This window comes from Mesitornis unicolor, unplaced genomic scaffold (assembly GCF_000695765.1).
Source record: "Mesitornis unicolor isolate BGI_N332 unplaced genomic scaffold, ASM69576v1 scaffold18856, whole genome shotgun sequence".
Taxonomy (NCBI): Eukaryota; Metazoa; Chordata; class Aves; order Mesitornithiformes; family Mesitornithidae; genus Mesitornis; species Mesitornis unicolor.
In genome coordinates this window covers 50,292-66,706 of record NW_010191974.1, presented here as the reverse complement: position 1 = coordinate 66,706, position 16,415 = coordinate 50,292, and positions in this window count along the sequence as shown.

Genomic DNA, 16,415 nt, shown 5'->3' with positions numbered 1-16,415 from the left:
CTGCTGTACATTTACATCTCACATTCACCTGTGTTGCTCTTGCTTTCACATACTCATTTATGTTTCAGTAAAACATGTTTGTTTCCTATGCTTATATAATATGTTTATATAACAATGTTTCTATTATATATTTTATTCATATAGATATACACACTTACATAAACACATAAAGCTACTAAAGCCGTTCTCTTTTGGGGACTATTATGGCCTGCATTTCAATAGACATTTAATACATTTTAAAGGTCCAATTAACCAGTTTTAGAAGTCCTGGAACTCCACAACTCAGTTATGCCACACTTTCCGTGCAAAGCTTTGTGAGGGTAGCTATTATTGCGTTGTATGACTTGTTAAGTGCAGTTGAGTGCAGTGGGAGCCAGAGAGGCTGCATTTTGATCATTACATTTTATTAGTGTCTGCTTTTTTTTTATGAAACTCACGTGTATGCAGTCTCTTCTACTATACATCATGTAGCACTGTAGCCTGAGCTTTGGCTTTACGTGTTTAAATCTCCAATTTGTGCTCAATGGCAGGATAAAGAAGATGTTTTTCTGTCTGTCCTAGGAAGAAAGCATATCAGAGGTATTGTCTGTGGAGACAGCATGCTTACTATAGACACTTACCATCTTAGAAATTACTTGAGAGAATTATTAACTATGATTTATACTTGTATGACTGGAAAGAAAGAAAATCAATTAGTGCTGGCCATTACATAGCCCTGAGCAAGTAATATATAGGCAGCAGGTCTTATCAGTTCTTTTGGGATTGCCAATTATCTAGCTTGGATGATATTAATACTATTAGTATTTGGGACACAATTCTGCTAGGAAAATTCCTCAGGAAAAAAGCTTGGAATTTCTGATTTTGGAAAGGAAAGGTTGCAACTAGAAAATAAAAAGGAAAGAATGAAGCTTAACCACCATTTCAAGCCTTTGAAATGGAAAAATAATGATATTATGCAGTGAAGTGTTTACTTAAGATATTAACATACACCTTAACACAATAATGATGCACATCTTCTATACATGTGATGTCACATCCTGAGCCACTTGCAGTGAGGGAAGTCAGTGGGATTTGGAAATAAGTGAGAACTGAGGTGTGAGTGAGGACTTTCACCTATAGGGATATAGACAGTGTTGCTACTGGTACCTTGAACAAGTTTTTTTGGGAGGGTGTTATCAAGCAGCCAGCTCATGTAAGTGAGGAGCTTCTCACTCTGTTTAGAAGAACAAGTAGCCAATTTTCTCCTCTCTACAAAATATCCAAGTGATAGAATTGGAGGAGACAGATATCTTACTAAGTAGTTTAATTCAAGTTGTGTCAGTCTGAAATAAGAATAGAGCAAAGCATTCTTTCTCAGGAGTGAGGAGCTGCAAAATACAGAAACACATCCAGTTACAGAGTGCAGTCAGGTCTGTATGTCCCCTTCAACAACTCCACTGGTATTGTCTTAATCCCTGCTGCTCTGCTGGACCTATGATGGACGAGGCAGTTGTGAATCTCAGCAGTGGCTCCCATATCCCATGGCAGTTGTGTAAAGCCCATGGGTATATTCCTAGTGTCCTACCCTCGTGTTCAGGTCAGGGCTACAGCTGCCCTTCACTTTCACAATAATTAAAAATTAAAAAATCTTGTGCATAACTACTTCTAGTATCTCAGCTAGTGTTTTGGAGGAAAATATGTGGAAATAATGCTTCACAGTTAGGTGTGATCTGTAATCATTAGATTAGAATTAGAGAGGACCACAGACGCTACTCACCTATCCTGGTTTAGCAGTTCCTATCTTATTCACAACATCTCTACTGAGACCTCTGTTTACAGAACATTATGCCAAATGTTTGGGGTTTTTTTCATTCACCGTTTGGTTGCTCTGTCTAAAGAACCTTGAAAAGCTGTGGAGAGAAAAACAATTTTATCAGTTTTGCTTCAAAAGCTTTGGACGTAAAAGCAGAGAGAATTCCTGAGAGGCTGCAGGAATTCAAGGCTAAAGAGCAGAGGAGCCACGGAGGAAGGCTCACAGTTATGGATCTGTGTTTGGTTTACATTGCTGGGATCTCAGTGGAAATGGTTTTACTGCTTTTACTGAGTTGAGCCATGTCCTTTTACTGGACAGGATGTCATGCCACTGCAGACTAGGTGATAAGACCCCAGAATTGAATATACAGAACTCTCGATACAAGGGAAAGTCTGGACAAGAGCAGATGATGGGATCCTGTTCAAGAGAGGGAAAATACAGCAGGGCAGTTGGATCGTTCTTGCAATGCAAATAAAAGATGTTGTCTGGAGAACAAGCCTTATGAGGAGCGGCTGAGGGAACTGGGGTTGTTTAGCCTGGAGAAGAGAAGGCTGAGGGGAGACCTCATCACCACCTACAACTACCTCAAGGGAGGTTGTAGAGAGGTGGGTGCTGGTCTCTTCTCCCAGGTGATGGAGGACAGAACAAGGGGAAATGGCACCAATCTGTGCCAAGGGAGGTTCAGGTTAGAGATAAGGAAGAAGTTCTTTACTGAGAGGGTCGTCAGAAGCTGGAACAGGCTGCCTAGGGAGGTGGTGGAGTCACCATCCCTGGATGTATTTAAAAAGCGGGTAGATGAGGTACTTAAGGATATGGTTTAGTGGGTAGACAGGAACGGTTGGACGTGATGATCTCGGAGGTCTTTTCCAACCGAGCGATTCTGTGATTCTGTGAACTTCAGGGCAGCTCTAGCTTCCGCTGAACTCAGTAGCTGTTCTGCCGTGACTCTTAACAAGGCAAGTGTTACAGCCATTAGAGGCCAGGTTTTGCCCCCTTACACATCATTGAGAAAACTCCGATTGACTTTAACTAGTGAGGAATTATCCCACTCATTTTGTAACAAAGAAATAATGTTAAGTCTGTTTGTTTTGTGTAAAAACTGCTGCAAGAGAAAAGTCAAGATGTAAAAGGAACAATGAGCAATTCAGTGAAACTGTGGAGATGCTTTTAGTATTTATATGTTAAAACTTTCCTTTAAATAGACTCACTGAGCTTACACAGGTTGTTTGAAGATGAAAAGAAGACTAAGGGTGGCATATTCAGCAGGGATTTATCCCTGTTCCTTCTCAAGTCAATTGGATTTCCAAACTGGCAGGTCAGGGAAGTGCTGTATAGAGAGACCATAATCTAAACCAAAGCCCACTTACTCTGAGTCCAGTGGGAGTCCTTCTCCAATGTCAGTTGCTTCAGACAAAATTTTAAAAGTCATAATTTCTACAGTTTTTCTATGTCTGACCGCAGTGATACATCTAATTACTGATATTATTCTGACCAGTAATGAAAACACATTGGTGGTTATTTTCTTTTTTTTTAAAGGAGAAACGAAGACTCAAGAGCTGCTTGGAATATGAACTTTCACAAAGTAACACCCTAACAGGTATCTCTGATATAACTGGATCTTCGGAAGCCAGGGCTCTCTCCAGTGGGAGGATTTTACTGAGTTTATCTGAATTAGTGCCGCTAAGAGACACCTTGAAGAAGTCCTGCATGACAGCTTAGAGAAGAGAACATCTTCAGATGTATTTAAAAGCTGGTAACCCATCACCTTGTTTCTCAGGCACACAGAATATAGAGGTCTGTCAGGCCATCAAAGCAAGACACAGGGCTCGCAACCACACAGTTGTGGCATGCCTGTCTGCCACAGGATGCATTGGAGAGCAATCCAGAGTACCACTCAAAATGAGAGGTATTCCTCAGAGAGCCCTATGGTTTGCCAGGAGGCACTGGGAGTGTCTGTGGAGGACAGTGCTGCTGCTGCCACTGCTCTCCTATGAAAGATGGGTAACGGACTGGCAAGTCTGTCTTGCCCTGGGCATTGCTTGACTGCAGTGCTATGCTCACTAGACTCATCCAGTAAAGCTCTAGCTGGGGATGGAAGGAAGGAAATCAATGACTCACCAAGAATCAGCACACAGCCCTTCCTGCTTGCTTTTGAGAGGTTTCGTTAAGCTTCTGACTAATGAAAGAACTGAAAACACACATTAAAGCCCTGTGGATTACTGTGGAGTTCTGCTTTAAGCAAATATAGGTCAGATATTTTCACAACTGTAATGTTTGCTCATATAACTTCCTTTGCTGCAATATTAAACTATTCTTTAATCTCCACCAAATCAGCCACATTAGTGAAGAACAAGCTCATCTTGCATTTCAACTGCTGCAGTTATCTTCCACTAAGTAGTTCTTACCAGTTTAGTAACTTTATTTTACCAATTGAGATGGTGAAACTGAAGCCAGGATGTGAATTCACAATCTGAGTCTTGCATACATGGCAATGCTCCAAGGGGAAGCCCTTGAAAATTGACCTGCAAAGTTTCTTAACTTTGTACTAGGGCCCAAGTGTGCACTAAGACCTGTGAGGAAACTGTATATGAGTGAGCTCTTGAAAATACAGCTTCTACAGCACACTGCATTTGGCCACTGGATCTGTGTTGTCTCACATTGTTGTCCTCATCTTATTTTCTTCATCACACTGCTAGCTCTGCTGCGGTGGATTTCAGAGGGTCAGCAGTTCTAGGAGATAAACCCAAAGCCATTCCACAAAGTAGGAGCTCCACTTTCCAGAAGTGTTTTTTCCTTTTATCTAAGGGATATTTAAGGGTTTAAGCTCACATAAGTTGTCTTTTAATCTTTGTTTTGTAATCTTTTTAAGACCTGTCAGCAAAACCATTTGCCACCTTGCTCTGCTCAATGAGTAGGGTAGCTACAGTCTCAAGAAAGCTTCTTCCTCACACTATTTTTAGTGCACCTTTGGATTAATTCCCTGCCTCTCTATGACCAATCAACACTATTATCCCACAGTCCACGTTGCAATCCTGCAGTGGATGACTTACATGAAATACTTTAGACATACAAGTCTTACACTAAATTCAATTAAGGAATTCAGGAAGATTTTCTCTCTGAAAAATTATTCAAATGTAGTCACTAAAAAAAAAATCCAGATAGAAAATATATAGTATCTTCTATCTGAGGGCTCCAGAGACAAAAGCTGCCCTGATCTGTAAGGAATGAATTAAGACAAATCAGTTGCAAGGTGTTCTGAGAATAACCTAAAAGGACATGAAAAAGGCTGTCCTAATTAAAATAAAAATCGGCTTCTAAAAGGGGTTAGTAAAATGGTTACAGCTTTTGTGTATAGGCGAGGCTTGAGAAAATAAGAACATCATTACATTTTTATTTGAACAGGGGACTTTCTAGGAATAGAGTTACACATTTGGTTTTGATTTGTGCTTCTGGTTTGGCTTTGGCTTCTGCTTAAGATGTAGCCTAGGTTTTGGTTTCAAGCATAGCCATACCCTGGAATTATGCTTTCTGGGTTTCAGAGGGTCTTGACAAGGAAAACAGAGCCTCTTTAAAAGTAGCCAGTTAAAATAGCTTATTTTAATTTTTATCTTCCAGTTCCCTGTGGGGCATCCTGTTACCAGTTACATAGCAGAGACAAACCCACTTCTTCAGCAGAAGAAGGGTAGGTAGTTTTGGCTGCTGGAGTGTATGAGATCCCTGGGGCCTGGGGGTCCCTTGTCTTGCAGGAAGTGGGAATGGTGCCACTGCACGGGTTGAAAACTACATGAGAGCCCCTGGAGCCATAGTGGAGGCTCAGCAGACAGATAGGCCGTGAGCAGCTTTTGTAGAGATAACAAGAGGGAGGGAAGGAAGGAAGCAACTGGGAGAAATGCAGCAAAACCTGAGACAACTTCAGAAGCAGCTGGAGGGAGGAAAGGAAGCAAAGCTGCGGCCCGGGAGTTGTTCTGGTGCTTGGGGCCCTGCCATCCTTCCTCTCCTCCACCTACAGAATAACTGCAGCGATGGTGAGATTTTGGGTTGCATCTAAAATGGAACTAGAAAATTAGAGCCCTTCTGATTCTGTGTTTGACCTGGAAGTAAAACTCCAATAGTAACTGAAAATCCTGGTGCTTTGATTTGTCCATGGTTGAGAATGCCCAGCCAAGATTTCAGACTAGAGAGGCTAAATTAGGCTCCTAAACTCCACATTTAGGTGCCTAAATAAGCTACTTTCCCTGAACCTGCTGGGTGATTACCAGTAGCAAAGATCAAACTACTAATCTTGGTGTCTAAAAAGGATTTAGGAGCCTAATATTAGACACTTTTGAACCATGCTGACATTGAGTTTTATCCCATTTCTGATTTATATATTTTTATTTTTGTGAAGTTTTTTTCCAAATGGAAGCCTGAGACTCTCAGATTCTTTTGATGGCTCTTGTTAATACAGAGTGTTTGCAAAATACTTGGCCTCACCCACACCACAGCCCATCACTGAACATTACAGGAGTTCAGACATGCTGGCTCAAGGCTGCCAGCAGCTCTCGCTGCTTTTACTGACCCAGGAAATGCATTTGGCAAAAGGTGATAACTGCATTAAACTGAAGAACTTTAGCAGCAAAATAGCCCAGCTTTTCCATATCTGAAGTAATTTTCCGTAGCAACTTGAGAAGGAATGTCAGCCAGCTACAGCAGTGTGAGCACTATCTTAATTTTTCTTTCCTTGCCAATTATTTCTCTTGTTTTTATAATCTCCAAGAGAATAATTTGGCTAGTGAGACCTTAGTTGTGTAGGTTTGCCAGGTAGTCATACAGTCGGAACCCACTCCAGCTGAGTATATACTGCATTGCCTGTTGTATAAATGAGGAAAAATGTTATTTGTTATCAGTGTAGGTACAAAGGGGAGAAGTGAAATTTGAGTGAATGAAGAGGGAAGAAAAAATGAACAGAAGTGATACTCATTGCAGGGGAAAAGAAGGCATGTCAAAACTGTTGAGAATTAGGAAACAAGATGTTAACTGCAATACTGAAAGCAGGACAAAAATAAACGTTCAGCCGAGTCTTTAGCTCCATGGTCTTATGGGGGGTGAACAAACCAAGGAGAACTGGCCACATTAGTGTAAGTGCCGTGTCTATTAATTACCCTAACAAGTCTATATGCAATGAGGTACTCTTTCGTTACTCCAACAGTTGGGCACTCGGGTGTCTGCAGGTCACATTAGCAAGGTCATGTGTGGTTGTGACAGCTGATTCCTGTATAAAGAGCAGCTGAATTGCAGAAGGGCAATACCAGGTGCTGTAGTTGACAACTAGATCACATCTGTCTTACCTTTTAAAGCAAACATGATGTGTGCTGCTTGTTCCATGCCCTACTGCTTAGTATGGCGGATATTCACTCATTTTCATGCACAGTGAATGTCACAGGCCAATGGTTCAGCGAGTGCACAACTACTTGAATCCTAAATCTGATGTGATGGAAACTTGCTACTGTTGGTGATATTGTTTCTAACTTGCAGGTTCCGTTCTGCCCCATAAGTTGGGCTAATGCCCAATGGAAATAAAGATAATCCCTGTTCCATGTACTTCCCGCTCTGAGTGAGGCCAGCATACTAATATGTATGGGAATGGACTATGATGCATGGGATTGCAGAAAATAGAAATACAGGACTTATATTCACATGACACAGTTCCCTTTCCAGGGCCTGATTCTATGAACACTTGCATGTATAACTTTGTATGTTAAAATGTCCAGCTGAATTTGATAGGAATAATCATTGCACACTCAAAGTGCAGATTCGTTAACCTGACACTAAAATAAGTGTGGAATAGGTGTGAGCAGAATTGTCCAAAGTGGTGAACCCTAATGCTGCTCTCTGAAATTAGTTGGTTTTGGGTTTTTTAATTGGCTTCACTGGGAGGAGAGTGAGGCTGATCTGGAAGCGTTAGGAATCTGCCCTGTAACTTTGGCCAGGAAGTGGCCCTGGCCTGGCTTAAGCACAGATCTTGTCTGGCTGAACACCAGAAAATATTATTTTCAGTTAAATTCCTCAGCAAATATTGCTATTTACTCTCCAAAATATGTACTGAAAGGATATATATCACCAGCTCTGAAGATTACCAAATGTTAAAAAAATTCTTTATCAAATAAATCTTTCAACAAAAAGTAGAAAAACTCACTAAATAGTCAACTTGATAAATAGTATTCTATCAGCTCTACTGTTTGAAAGATTTTGTGAAAAAAAAATCCATTTCAGAAGAAGGAATAAAAGAAAAATATAGCCTGAAATAAGCATATTTCCAATGCAATTGCAAATGTTGTCAGCAACCAGCAATCCAGACTGGATGAAGACACCTCCCAGTCATTGTTATCCTTGAAGGATTTTGTGTCTCTTCCTGTTGTTTTGCAGTGGGTGGCTCAGTGACTCACCTCAGGGCCTTCCAGCCAAACAAGATCCCAGGGAAATGAAAGTCTTTTGAACACCAATTGCTGCAGAGGGATTGAAGAGCAGGAGCACTCCTACTGCTCTCCGCAAAAGTAAGGAGTGTTTGCTATAAACTACTGGACCAGAATTAAGGGGACTGCAGAGGAGGGGCTGGCTGTGGGATTGTTAGTGAGGGATTGCTCCTCTTGTCCCTTGCTCGTTGGTGTGCTGCTGGAGCAGTCCTAATGTCTAGATATTACTTCCTGAAACACATGTACTTTCCAATGCGTTTTTCTTTCAAGTATTGAGCTGATCCAGTCTTAGTCGTACAGGAGATCCAAGCATCAGGTTATATGGTGATTTCCAGCAGCAGTAAGCTATTGGCTATTTCTAGCCATGCTTTGTTAACACATGGATTTCATAGTTTGTGTATGAGGAATTGCCTCCTCAGGTAGCTCTTGATGGACTTTGCATTTCAACTTGTTACTTTAATGGACTGACCCCCAGACTCCTCGGTGTGGTCTACACACACAGGCCAGAAATGGGCCTCCATATCTGTGAGAGATGACAAAAGTTAGATAACCAGTGGATTAATAAATTGATAAATGATACATTTTCCAGACTGAAATTCTACCTTATAGACTCTAAAGATAGGAAGGGCCCTACAGAAATGGGAGTCAGATCTCTGCCACAAACCATGGTGTGTTATCTCTGACAGATATTTAACCTGTTTTCACATGCTCCTGGTGATGGCAGTACTCCCTGTCTTCAGCCAAACTATTCAAACAGTAGAAAGTCAGATGAAAACAACATGCCATAGTTTTATTGAGTGCTTACTTCCTTCATGAATGCAATTAGGGTAGTCAGCCTGAAACGATAGTTGTGTGGACTGCATTGCTGGGACAAGCAATGGGACCTTGTCGTTGTTCCTCTCTTCTTTTCCCATTCCCCAAGAAACAAAAATAACTACTCTGTAGAAGGAATTGGTGTCCACCTGGTATTCCCAGCACTGAACAAAAACAAGAGCAAAGTATTAACTTTAGTGTCTGAAGTGCTGAACTTCAGAGTGTAATTCCAGTTGATGTACTGAAGCTCACTGGAGTTTTCCTTTTCAGCTGAGCCTTGGGGATTAGCCTCTGAATCTGATCCAACAGTAAAGGAAAATGTGTTGTTTTAATTTGTTGGAGCATAATATGTAGGTTGTATGTGGTCCTGCTCTTCATGGAGAGATGTAGGAGAGAAGAAGCTTTTAAAAACTATTCTTTGCTTATTTGCATAGGTCTTGACTTCAAATCAGCATTTTTTAATGTTAAATTGAGATATAGTGGTGTTGCTGCAAACGCCCATGGTGCTAATGTCCCTGAGCATAGTTTTATGACTCCAAATATATGACAGCATATACCATAAAGTTAATTAAAAAAGGTGATTGGCATGAGACGTAGTAGTTTATTAACAGCTTTTTGTTACTGCAAGATTTTCCATTGCTACTGAACAGTCCTAAGTGCAGTACGTGGCAGCACAAAATGCTCATAGTCCTTATTTATCTGTTGGTTGGGGTTTTTTTCCTTAAAAAAGTTTTAGTCTTATCCCAGCTGTATGGAACAAAAATTGAGATGAGCGTAGGCAGAGATGAATGTGAATCGGCGCATTCCTGATGAGAAACTGTCCAGCAGTATAACAAATTACCAAAAGCATGTATGCATCAAAATTTTTGTGCATTTTCCCACTATCTGTGGATGATCTGAAATACCTGCTTTTAGCAGGTGCCCAAGATGCTTTTATTTTCGCTTGTCTACTTACTGCCTAACTATTACATGCTGTGGAAAGCATTTTGTCCCTTCTGTATTGCTGAATAAATTAGGAAGTAGAAATGCAGAGAACAGGAAAATGTTTATGATATCTATGAGCAGATATACAGTCTGCGAGGAAGCTGACATTCTGGGGATATATTTTGGCACAGAGATTTTACCCACTTTTCTTGGCGACGTTGTTTCCTTATCAGACCGGACATGCATTGTATTTTGCATATGTCAAAAAGTGCTTGCCAGCAAGATTCATTCTGATAGCGACAACAGGAAGTCTGAAATACACCGAAGGAATGAAGGCTTGGGAAGCCAGACACTGAGAAGCAGCAGTAATAGCTGTTCTGGATAAGGAGGTTAAGCCACAAAGAGTTCAAGCCTATCAATGGTGGAAGTTGGACTGGAGGAGATGGTAGATAGCTAAAAAAAAAAAAGAGTAAAAATGCCGAGCAGAGAGGAGCTTTCTTAAGTTTAAGAATGGCTCTGTGCAACAAAATAGCTCCCAGACATTACTGTCTTGGAGCAGAACTTTCCCTCAAATTCGTAATATGTGAATTCTGGCTTCTTTTTTTTTTATTCCATTTACTTCTTTTTTGAGTGGACAAAAACAGAGGTTTATAATGGATGCTGGGATACTAGTATAGTATTGGCTGCTGAGAAAGCTATAGTACTTGTACTTAAGTACAATAGGCTCTTTATAATCAGATATTTTATAATGTTCTAAGATGTTCTTTTCTGGCACTAGTGGTCTGAGAACAAAGCTGACACTGTTAAAAACCATAGCTTAGAGATACCAATGCACAGAGTATCCCCTCCTGGGATTGATGAGAAACCTGATATATTTTTCCACTGCTTTTGGAAAGGAAACCAAATGGAAAAGAGAAGCCACAGAAACTCAGCTCGGCAGAAGCTTAATGTCCAACAGCATCATGCCCAGGAAAACTGACAAGTACGGTTGGAACAGAAACTACGTCTCACTTTTCCTTACTGAGGTCCACTGCAGTCTCATACTGCTGCCTATTTTTTAACCAGGCCCAAGAAGAATGTGCTCATTGCAGTTTACCACAACAAAGATGAGGTATATGTCTGGATAGATAGTGGCTGGATTTATTCAGCCTTTTGGAAAATTAAGGCATGGTTCAAACACATACTTCTGCTTTGTTTCCTCTGAGACAGCCAACCATATAATCATTCCATGCGTTTCAAATAACATGAAAAACTGAGACTGACTCACTGTTTCCCATTTCATTAGCTCAGGACAGGATGCAAAGGCTATAAACACATTCTGTGTGAGTCTTTACATGACATGAAGTTCCTTGCTCTAGGTTCGCAAGCCTACATTTGTTTTTTTATATATATCCCTAGAATGACTGTTTATGATCTCCCTCTTCCTGACTCCTCATACATAAGCATAAAATATGACTTGGGGCAGCAGTATCTCTCCCTCCATAACTTTCTTCCCTTTGCCATTGTAGTTATGCTTAAGCTTCTTTCTGACCAACAAGACTGAAATATCTATACATCAGTAACTCCCCCAATAGACAGAGTGGACCTAGAATAGTGTCCTTAGGAGACATTGGCTGTTAAGTAGCACATTGCAACTCCAAGCAAGGAGTTCACAAAGACAAGGGACAACCACAGGGTGACTAGTCAACAAAACTAGCCAAATACAGCTTTTCAGTACAGTACATAACTCAGATCTGTGTAACTCTTGAAGCCAATGAACCAGGTCATCAAGTACAGGGTAAATTGGTGTCTTTTCATTAAAATATATTGTCTACTGGATTAGGAACTAAGGATCAAGCACAAAAATGAGATTGTCTTTATTGTTACCCAAGACTCACAAGATGGTGAAATAAACTGTGGCTCAGGATGGAAGTACAGTTTTGGGAACAGGAACATGAAGAGCCTCCTTTCCATCTCATGTTTTTCTAGTAGCAATAGGAGCGTACAGTAAGAGAGAGATGATCAGAGGGTGTTCAGGAGCAAAACTTTGCTGCATTCTTTCGACAGTGACATGTATCTACTGAATAACTCAATATACAACATCCTCTGAAACCTGGCACTCTAGCAAATCTGCAACTATGTTTCTACAAATATGGTCCTGACTTGTATCAACTGAGAGTGAATAAAAGTTGAGCCAGTTCCTTCAGAGACATTTTCACTCCCTGTAGTACATTGATAGAGTTCCAGGTATGAAAGATGAGGAAAAACATGCTCTGCAGTAACGGACATCCCTACAAAGTCTGTTGGTATTGCAAATAAACAATACTCAGGCCTGATAGCTAGAGTTGAAATAATTCTATTATATCTGGCCTTGAAAAAGTAAAAAGAGTACTGAATACAGACTAAATGCATTTTGGTCTTTAATGCCTACATAAAGGTATCTAGGCACTTAGAGATTTAGTGGAATTTTTCACATTAGCAGCTGGCTTTGAATCAAGTCAGTGACATTTAAGTATTTCCGTGCTACAAAGAAAAGGTAGCTATCTTTGTTTTTTTAAGCACTTAAATGCATTTATGAGCCTGATCTTTCATGTTGTTAATATTATTGTGTGCAGAGGAATTTGGGCACTGACATTTCTATTCCCTGAGATGTTCCAATGATTCTATAAAAAATTCAGAGCAAAATATCTGCATTTTAAAATGTCCCTCAGCATGAATTTTCACAGTAACGTCTATACGTGACCATCAAAATCTCTTGGTTTCATACTGCTACATTCAATTTTTTTATTTCTACTTTATATTAAAATTTTAGTACATGTAATAGACTGAAAGAAGTTCTTTTAAAAACAATTTTTAAAAGAACAGAAAGCATAACTAGGCAATGTATTTCCACACTGTTACAACTACATTTTTCAATGTAAATTTTCCCTGCTTATGGAAGTATAAGGAAATGTACACGTAAGTCATAGGTAATTTCAGACAAAATATCACTTTAGATAAATTTGCTGTAATATGGATGTAGCAAAACAATAGAAGCTTGAGCTTTTCTTGTTCTTTTCCTATCATTCTGCTGTAAGAGTTAAAATTACCATCAGCTTAAGGGATAGCAAGCATCAGTGGGAAAGGCTGGCAGATTTAATCAGTGTGTTTTTTTCTCCGCTTTAGTAAATCATCAAAGACTGTGTATCTTTGTATCTTTTTTATTTTTGCTTTTGTAAAGACTTTGACAAATTTACTGTGCACCACATTGGAAATTGCCAGTAGCCCACAGCAAGGCAGCACGGCTGTCCATATTATTTCCTGTTTTATGCAGTGGCGCTTCAAGAATATTGAACGATATGTAAAATTTTTACATTCTCAAAATCTGAAGGGGATTATTTGAACCACACAGGACAACTGCGCATAAAAAGGCAATGTTTTGCTGCAAGCAATGTGAACTAAGAAAGAATATATAAATACAGCCTGAGACCAATAAATCTGTAACTGCAAATCCACTGAGGCAGTAAATGGTTTCCCTTTAATAATGAAATACCACACTGGCAAAAATAAATATATAACTCAGGCTACCCCAACCATTATTGAACTACAAAATAACGGTACTTTAAAACAGAGAGTCCTTTCATTCTCTAGAGTGTTCTTTGGTCATGTTTCAAGTTTTCTTCTGCAACTAGGAGGGCTAAAATCTTACTTGAAAAAATGTGGAAACTGAGACTGTCCCACAGTCACTTGTTCTGGGGCTCAAAGTAAAACCCCAGATATTCCAGCACTGGCAGTAATACCCCAGTTGGCAGCAGTACCGATGACCAAATTTCTCTTTATAAAACAAAGCACAGATTGGCACTGTAGCTAAGTTTCTTGGTTTGAGGAAAGAAAGAAAAACATTTATTCAGTAAGTGAAAATTTATTTTCTGTTAGGGAGGAAAAGAGAAGATGTCTGTTCAGTGAACACATAGAGGAATAATCTTTTGCTGCAAAGATCACTGGAAGTTTTTAAAACTTTAAATAATTATTTTAAAAGGAAAAAAGTGTTTCCATTGACAAGAGCTGGGACAAGCTCTCTTCTGCAGCTCAGATACTCCAAGCCAGAAGTTACAACTCAGCTTTGGCCAGAGTTTTTCATTCAGTGAGTTATTTAAGCTGCTCTCCCTCTATTCTCATACTCTTTACTGTGCGTGCCACTGCTATCTGTACCAAGTTTGATCTAGCAAAAGTTAGCTGCCTTTGATGATGACTTTAGTGAGTATCTCAGAGGGCACAGTCCTCTCGATGCTTCAGGGAGGGAGTAAATGGCCTTAGGACTGTCTGAGGTACAACTCAAGTTGCATGACATGGTGTAAGGCAAAGACACTTAGCCCTTTCTCTTTCTTTCCATCTCAACCCCTTGCATGAGGTTGGGGATCCTTTTCCATGTTCATATGTGCAATATGGGTAGATAGTGCAGGACTGGAACACTTTGTGCCCTTTCTGCCTTAAGTGAGTTGCAGGTAACCACCACAGTCACCATCTTCAGCAGCAGTGCACTGTGGACTCTTTGGGATAGTACAACTCAGATGGACAGCACTGGTCCAAATCAATACCCTTAGGCAGATAGTTTCAGATAGCTTCCCTGGGTCTCAAAACCCAAGGAAGGGATCCTGTCCTTAGGCCTCTTAGATTTTGCAGAGTTTTCATTTTAGTCAATTAAATAATATTCATTTCTGTATCCTTCTTCAGAATTAACATTTCAGTGGGGGGTTGGCAATGCAATAAATAAAAGCTTAGAGTTCCTCTTACTGCATCAGAAACAGCACTAACCTGGGATTAATTCACTCTCCATGTTCAGGTTTATCTGTTTAATTGAAGGCTTTCTGCTGCAGTACTTACTGCTTTTTTAGCCCATTCTAACTTTAGGTCCTATGTCGGCACAAAACTAGTGTGAAAACAGAGCACTGGCGCTAACTCCCTGCCATATGCTCTGATCAACTTGACAAAAGTGTCATTGCATGGCCCACCTCTACTCTGAGTCAAGTTTGTGTTGCTGTGTGATCCTTTCCAATGATGGTGAAAACACTGTCTTATACGTTTGCATCTCTCATAGATGCAGATACCTGTCCAAATGAAGTACCAGAAATTCACTGTCTACCATCATATTTCTATTGAACACCAGCTTCTGTCACTTGCAATAGGCAGAGGATGTCATAGTCTCAAGATGTAGAAACATTATTTCTTTAACTAAACAAAAGTTATTCCACGCATGATGCTGAGCTGCTACCATTTTCCTCATTCCATGATTAAAACAGTTAGGAGCGCTGTGGCTTAGCTCCTGGGAGTTCCTGCACGCGACGCCATTCCAAAACTTCCCCTTAAAGCAAGAAACAAGCATAAGGAAAGAAATAATTACTGCAATAAGTAGGGTTGATTATTTAATGAGTCAGGCTGTTTGTGAGGTCAATTTTTCCACCAAATTTTGCTGAGAGTTGACAGAGAGGCAGATGAGCAAAGATACTGCACTGCATTCTCATTGTGGTTGAAGTTTTGTGATTAACCGCCATCAGCTGCCCTAAATTATTAAGGCACAAAGCACAAGAGTATTACAAGAACATGTTTTGATAGCCTTTAACTCTAGGTCTCTGCTTGGTTTTCTTCATAGAAGTTGGAGAAATGGCTGTGAGAAGGCAGGATACCAAAATGTCCCAGGTCAGCAGGTCCTGAGGAGAAGAGAGTTTTTCTGTGCTGGCTCTTTATAGACGGCCCAGGTAAGAGGCTCACTCGGTGGACTGTATTCCCATTCCGTGGCACAACAAGTACCTACACAAAAGAATAAAAAAACCCCTTTCCATTACTAACAGAGCAGACAACTAATCAAGGCTAGTTGCAACATTTCAAATAATAATAATTTTTAAAAGCCTGGTTTTCATTTAAAGAAAATAAATACACACCCTAACTCTAACTCTGTGGAGCCCAGAGCCTCTCCCTGCTGGGGCACCTTGCTGGAGTCACTTCCTTATCCTGCGCTGGTGGCCCCTTGCATCCTCTCAGTTGCAGGATGGCAGCTCTCAGGCAGGCACACTCTCTCTGCCTTTAAAGTGAAACAGCTGTGATTTTCACCAAAATAACTTTGCACAACACAGAGAAGGGCCTGGTAAGGGTTCCTATTGCTTGTTTTGCTCCTCTGTTCCTGGCTGTGTTATCCACCACTACCTGGCCTCCTCACTGCTCATAGGTCTCCCTTTTAAAAGTATCCCAGCTACAGTATGAAAGTTGGTGATGTATACCATATTCTAAAGAAAGATTTGCTTCTGTTCAAAAGCCTTCCTGACCTTGTGGCCGAAGAAGAACAAAATAACATATTAACAAAAACACAGTTCTCTGCCAAAGAAAAGGAGTTCCTGTAAGGACTGAAACAATAAATCTCCTCCACACTGAACTCCCAGAGGGAGTTTGTTGTGTTTCCTCCTGTTCTTTATCAAAGTCCC